Source organism: Alosa alosa, chromosome 2 (assembly GCF_017589495.1).
Source record: "Alosa alosa isolate M-15738 ecotype Scorff River chromosome 2, AALO_Geno_1.1, whole genome shotgun sequence".
Classification (NCBI taxonomy): domain Eukaryota; kingdom Metazoa; phylum Chordata; class Actinopteri; order Clupeiformes; family Clupeidae; genus Alosa; species Alosa alosa.
Window position 1 is genome coordinate 24,283,214 of NC_063190.1, and position 7,888 is coordinate 24,291,101.

The following is a 7,888-nucleotide window of genomic DNA, read 5'->3' on the forward strand; positions in this document are numbered from 1 at the left end:
ATTTGCCCAGCATGGCCTAAAAAAATGAACAAATGTAAAATGTACTCACCTGTTGTGCCACTGTCTAATAACATGCTGGGCATGACACACAACCTGCACTCATTACCCTCTCCCTTAGCGCATGCAGAGATCCAGAGGCTTTCGGAGGCTTAGTCAGAGCCTGTGATTGGGAAAACCTGTCACTCGTTGAGCTCAGATGAAACTCGGTAGTCTACCCCGGTGTTGAATGAGAGAATCTAAAACGGTTGAGAAACTTTCTCTTAGAGTAGTTGTAGTAGTGTGCACATCCCCACCGGTGAGGTGCAGGGCAAATGGAACTAGAACTCAAAAAGAATGAAATGCCCGCACTCTGCTAAAAACTCCCATACATTTATTATGTGCTACAACGTTTTGACCCGGCTGGGTTTTCCTCAGGCAAATGTCATTCAGCAGTGGCTCAAGCGTATAAATAGAGCATATACCTGCTCAGCTGATCATTCATCAGCTGAGCCCATTCACACCAATTACCAAGGCCTAAGTATCACCTTATCCATCACCACATAAGACAATTAGTGATAATTGTGCTCGCTGATTCTAGTGCGCAACGCGCGTGTAGTTTTGCCTACATATACTAGGCCGCAAGGACACATATCATGTACACGACATGTGTGGTGCTGCAAGTAATAGCACCACTAATGCGTATGCTTTGCCAGTGTGCGGGTGGTTAAATGTCACATTTCTGTGTGTATGAACATTGTACACAGCTACCACACCTGTAATTTCCGTCTGGCACAGGCGACAGGAGTGGTGTGCGATCGGGGCGCATGTTGCTCCTAACCAAATGGTCTCCAAGATTGGGTGCGCGCTTAAAAACCATACGCGGCTTGTCTGGGAGAGCCTTCTTAAGCTTGGGGTCAGCTTGGGTTCAATGATGTACCAGTGTTTCTGAATGGACTTCTTAAACTCAAACAAGAGTGGGGAATATTTTACACAGCACATGGGGGTATTTGTCCTCTTGACCTTGCTCTTTTTTGTAGCCCGGAGGCATTCATCTTGCGTAATGTTGTCAAAACGTGCCCTTGCCATATTGACCCACTCCGGTTTGTGACCTCTGCTGAGGAATCTATTTGATAAATTCTCAGCCCGTGTTGAATATGACTCATCATCTCTGCATATCCTGCGAATCCGATGGATCTAGCTAAGGGGGAGGCTTTTAATCAGTGATCGTGGGTGAAAACTGTCTCCTCTCAGTTGCGATCAGTTGGTTTACGATAAAGATCTGTTTTTAATTCACTTCCCTCTTTATAGAGCTTAATATCCAAGAAACTGATACATTGCATATCATGTTCCATTGTGAATTTAATATGGTCACTGCAAGAGTTAAGATACGAATGAAAATCCATGAGTCTTTCCACTGTGGAGTCAACAATTAAGAAAACCTCATCAATGAATCGTTTGTAGAATGAAAAACTGAGGAAATCTGAGGAAATATCTCCCAAACCTCGCAGAAAGATCATAGCCTCTCAGAGACCTCCTGAATAAAGACACATTCTGGTACTGGGGCCCACAACAGTGCCAAGCCTTCACTGATATAAAGAAGGAGCTGTCAACCCCACCTGGCCTGGCCTTGTATGACTCCAGTAAGGAGACCAAGGTCTCTGCCAACGCGTCCTCCTACGGTCTGGGGGCGGTCCTCTTTCAACGGGCCGAGATGCAGACTGGCACCCTGTGGCATACATTTCACAGGATCTTACGACCACAGAACAGCCCTACGCACAGATTGAAAAAAGGGGTCTGGCTATAACGTGGGCGTGCAAGCATTTCATGGATTTTCTGCTTGCCATGACTTTTCAGGTTGAAACAGACCATAAGCCCCTCCTTGCCCTCCTAGGGTACAAACAACTTGACTCCCCGCATTCGAATGAGACTCATGTGGTTCCATTTCTCTCACTCATGTGCCGGGAAAGTGCATCTGCTGTGGCCAGGCTCTATCTAGAGCACCAGTGCCTGCCATTCAGGCCCCAGACGCCCCTGCACAAGAGCAGCTCATTGAGGGGTTTGTGCATTCTGTGATTGCGTCATTGCCCATCACTGAAAAGCGACTCTCAGAGCTCAAACAGGCTACCCCTGAGCCACTCCTACCAGGAAACACCCCTGATGGCCCCTGGCAGAAGGTTGGGGCTGACCTCGGTCATCTATATGACTCCACTTACCTTGTCATGTTTGACTACTTCTCACAGTCCATTGAGGTCGCTAAACTGCAATACACCACCTCCAGTTATGGTGGTCACGGATAATGGACCACAATTCTCGTTCGACACCTTCCGCCTTTTCTCAAGGGCCTGGGACTTTACTCATGTGACCTCTAGCCCACTCTACCCACAGAGCAATGGCGTGGCAGAGAGGGCTGTTCAAACAGTGAAGCAAGTCTTCAAGAAGTCATCAGACCTTACCTTACCTGGCACTCCTGGCCTACCGCTCCACCCCTCTCGCCAGTGGATATAGCCCCTCTGAACTCCTGCAGGGTCGGCGGCTTTGCACACCAGTACCTGCTCACCCATTGCTCCTCCAGCCAAGCTGGCCTGTCCTCTCAGCCTTCACGGGACAAGACCAGCAGTCAAAGCTGAAACAAAAGCTCACTTTGGCACCAGTCACAGAGCCAAATCGCTGCCAGCACTCAACCCGGGTGACTGTCTGGGTTCGGGACTCTAACTCTAAAGGTACTGTAGGGCGAGAGGCTGACTCACCACGGTCCTACTACGTGAACATAGGGGGCAGTGTAGTGAAAAGGAACCGTCGGGATCTCACTGTCGCCCAGCGGCACGGAAGTGGCTCTGCTGACCCTGTTCTGCCCAATCCAGTGGATGTCCCACTGGCCCCTGACCATCCTAAGACACCGTCACCCCCGCCTGACCCTCGCCGGTATCCCGAGAGGGAGCAGGCCCCCCCGATGCACCTACAAGACTTTAAAACCAATCTACCATAATGCGGTGGCTACTCACATGGGCAGAATAATCCCAGAGTCCCTCCGTGGCAGGGCCAGGTAGTCCACCCTGGCAGTGAAGTGTGGTTAATATGTTAACAATGTGATGCAATGTTTAAAATGTTTTTTTTTTTTTAAATCTTGTGTGGGAGAGGGGGATGGACAACATGTTTAGTCATTCACTCTGCTATTCACATTTTTCTGCAGTCTTGTTTACTAGTCTACTGACTAGTTGTGTTTGGCTAGCTGACCAGTGGGGTATACTACGAAGCACGTTAGACATATCGAGGCTTGACAAAGCCTTGACTCAGGGGTATATGTTAGTGATGCTACGATAGCAGTTATGTGATATATTTGTCAAACTAGGCTTTCAGCTCAGATCTGTGCGCATTCTCGGTGTTGGGATGACGTTGGCCAATCGTGAAACGTGGAGATGCACAAGACCGCCTCTATTTAAAAACAATTACTTCCGCATTCATGAGCGATAGCTTAATCTACACTGCGGTCATTTTTTGTGTCTAACCTATAACATCAAGTAAATCAATTGTCATCAGTTGTTGTATGGTATGCATGTCCATAGTGGGATATTTGCACGCACAGCACTATTAAAAGCACATTCGAGATCCAAAATGTTAGTAGAGGCGGAGCTCCACCTGTCATATATATGACAGAATCCTACATGTGAGAGAACTTCGTTTTTAAGACAATTGATTGGTCAGTGTGCGGTAGATTACACGATTTGAGCTATAATTTAGCACAGAACCTCCTCCCGACCAGGTTTGGTTGACAGCATAAGATGCCATGGTGATATAGCGACACTACAACAGATCCACTTTCATGTCACAGCATAGCCTGGCTTTGAGCGCAACATACCTCGCTAACCCACTAATCGAGATTCGTAGTACACCCCACTGCTAACACCACAGTTTGTAATGCTATTGGCTATTACACACAACCGATGACAATTGGATGTGAATATCACATTTAAAAAAAACATTTTCTCTTCAAAACCCTATACGTGTTGGCGGGGGCATATCTGGCCACGTATCGTTGACATCCGAGTTGCTGATCTGCAAGATCGCTCACGATTTCAGACTGCTTCCAGTGATCTCCAGACTACAGCCTTCAAGGCCTAACGTAAAACGTTAAATCCACAGGGTTGGCCTGAAGACACAGCTAGCCGCCATCATTGCCATTGGAAGTTAACGCAGACTTTTTCTTTCCTTCTTTCTTATTTATTTATTTGTTTGTTGTCTGTCTTGTATGTCTACCGTTAGGTGTCTCGGGTGCTCCATCCAGCATCTTTTGTCTTGTGTGTCATTTGTTATTTTGTAAATTTGTTCGTTTGTCTTGGTGTCGCGGGTACGCTGGCGACTACGGCACTTCGTCCGGCATCTTTTGTCTTTTGTGTCAATGTCTATGTGTGGAGTGCTTTGGGTTGCACTCTGTGCATGTGGAATGCACTATATAAACTGACTTGACTATATTACACGAGCATTCATTTTAAAATCACAGTGAATATGTAAGCTTTGGGGTTGGTTCCCATTTCACTTTAGATTCGAATGTACTTCCTTTGCAGTCATCTTTTTTGTTACTTGCAGCACATGACTCAAACAGCAGCACAATGGGATTTCAGGACACTTTCTTAAGTTTCCATTTAAATTCCATGCTGTACACGATGACAGTGCTTTCCTGGTTCCATTGAAACGCAGTCGCCGATCAGACGGAGCACACTGGAGGGGGGTTGGTTGCAGTTTGCCGTTTTTACTGTTGACAGACATTGTAAAGGAAACAAAGGTTGAAAAATGCAAATGAAAAATGACCAATATACAGTAAAACACCCCTTGGTCAGAGCTGTGCACCACTGTACATCCTTATACATCCTGACGTTCCTGTCTGTCAGGTTACAAATATTTATATATGCTAGACAGACTATGACTAGTTACGACAACACATTTGCATACTGCCATAAGCGATGAAATAAGGCCAATTTGTTTTATGGGGTAGGGCTATTTAGCAGGGAACCAGTATAGTGCATTTTGACTAACATGAAATTAGCAACTAAAAATAAAAACAGCAGATATTTGTACAAAATCAGTTGCATGAATGTAAAGCATTGTTTTGTTCCAAGATGGGGAGAAACTGCTTTAATGATGTGCACAAGTGATAAAATGATATGGAGTTTGAACAAACAGTTTTGAGAATTTCAATTCTGATCTGAGAAATGCGCCAAAGCAACTGAGAGAAACTGTAATAAAATGGAGATAATGTATTTTAATGTGCTGAACGCTGTCCTAAAGTAGACCCACAAAATGCCTGACATTTAAATCGGACTATGACATTCCCACCAAATCACATGGGGTATATATACATGCAACTCATTCATATTCAATAATAGTAGTAATAATAATAATAATAATAATAATAATAATTATTATTATTATTATTATTATTATATTTTTTGAAAAGCGCCTTTCATGACTCAAGGTCGCATTTTAATCTCTCTGCAATCTCTTTGTCTTTCTGTTTTCAAAGGACCGTTGGGGCTCCAAGTGACCTCAGCTGAGCGGTGTAGCTGCCATCCAATAGACACGGATCACTGTGCTACATCGGATCTGAGTGAATGGAACAGAACTTGATCCTGACCACTGTTGAGGCTGTGGACAGGCGTCAGAGCTGAAATGAACAGATGGGACAGAAGCAGCTCTGCCATAGCTTCAGACTTTGGAGACCGCCTTGAAGAACCCCCGATATACCGATATCCTTCATAAAAATTTTGTTTTCAGCTGTATCCATAGTAGTGTAATAACTCTGCTGGGTAGAAAAAGGTCCCCCTCTCGCGATCCCCTTTGTCCCTTCCCCCAGGTAGGCTAGACAACTCAGAATGGGTAGACCCCACACCACCACTGACGGTACAAAAGTAGCTTTATTTATTCCACAAACACAGCCAGGCAGCTCCGGACATTATAGTTAACCCACTGACAGAGGATTTGGGGATCCTCACTCACAATTCCGTGCAAAACAGCAATCCAATAAAACACAGCATTATTACAAATTATATTGCACAAGAGTTACGACTTTCAATTATAAAAACAAAACAGACACAGATACATTTTAGTCAAATGAGTTATTAAAAGGGAGACTTCCCTGCTCCCCGAGACCCTCCCCTGGGGCCTGATGGCAATGGACAGCGAATCGAACCTTCAGGTGGCCAGCGAGGTTCCAGTATGTAAATTCCAGTGTGTAAATTCCAGTATGAAAGTTCTAGTCTGTAATTCCAGTATGAAAGTTCTGGGGAGCTCGTGCAGGGGCTCACGAGTCCAGTAGTCCAACTCGCCCGCCAGTCGCGGCGTTGGTCTAGGTTTTAACAAAGGCCTATACTAAGGTTTCCTCCCCCCCCAGCTATCTTCACTGGCGGCGATCATACTGACCGCGACCAGCACAATTCGTACCCGGTTTTGACCAACGTTCCCCCAACATTACCCCAGCGTTCCGCCTGGACGCTCCAGATCAATCTCGGACTCTCTCACTCGCACGTTGCTCCTCTGCATGCTCCTATTGTCTCCTACCCAGGTGAGTCCAATTAGGGCAATTAGGCATCAAACGCCCCCTCGTGATCTCCAGGCATTGCCCCCTCAGTTCACCACAGTAATTTCAGTGATTTATCACTGAAACAGAAATGTTTAACAATATCAAAGGAGCATTATGCAAATGCAGTCCTTGAGGATCTAGACTAATGGAGAATTTATTAATTGGTACTATTGTATCCCATGTCATGTTCTGTAATTAGGCCTGGTTGTTGATTGGCCACTGTGAAAAATGCCCCACCTACAACACTGAAATATGAAGTATGCACTGGTACTAGTAGCCTATATTGGTAATAGTATATTGCAAATGGTAGCACTTTACTTTTGGGAACATATAGTATACTAGTCAATATGTTTACAAATGTTTAGTTTTTTTTCTAAACTTCTACTTCTATTTAGTTTCATACATGGAGACAAGATTACAATTACAAAAGACTTTATCGATTGTCCAGTTTTGACATCATGTCTTGAGGACTCAGCTCTCTCTCTTTTGAAAAGTAGTGCTATCAGAGTGTGACATACTCTCTTCAGTGTTGAGACAAAAAGCACTGCTCACTTTGGCAAAACTGAATAGAGCTAATGGCAAACTACAGTATATGAAACATAATACAGTTTTGAAGAACTTAAATACGAAACGTTTTAGGTGATGATGTGCACTCATTCTCTTAATCTGAGAGACTATCCGCAGGCTTCTACAACAGCACTACTTAAAATGGCAATGCTTTGAAGTGTAAGTTTGAATGTTTAGTCAACTGTGACTGAACACTCCACGTAAATGAATGCACAATTCCACTGACAGGACAAGATTATAGACCACCTGAGCAGGGGACATTGTACAAGCTGTACGTGGACAGTTTGGTGCTTAGGCTACTCCATCCTCTGTCCACATCATAATAACAATGGCTTCGGTTTGTAAATGTCATCACCCATTTATGATCTGCAGCAGATTAGCCAGTGTCATCAGCTGGACCCTTGCTGCATAAAGGGCCTGGACTGAACAGCCAACCATAAACGTTATAGGTTTCACAAATATAGTCACCATATTTTGTTTAACCAAATATGACAGCAAAACAGAAACAGAGTAGATTGTTTTTGTTTTTTACAGAGTTCACATTATTAGATTAAAAGCAAGGAGGGGGTACCAACATAGTCACGGCATGGTGGCTTTCTGCAGACACATAAGTGCCAAAACCGACACACGGCATCATCAAAAGGCAAATCTCAACTACAGTTTTTATTATCTTTATTTAATTATTCATGGTTGGGCATGATAAAGTGATTCACATGAACGTCAGTGATGTTGCCACAGTTGTGCTTTGTTTTTACTTCTTGACAGATG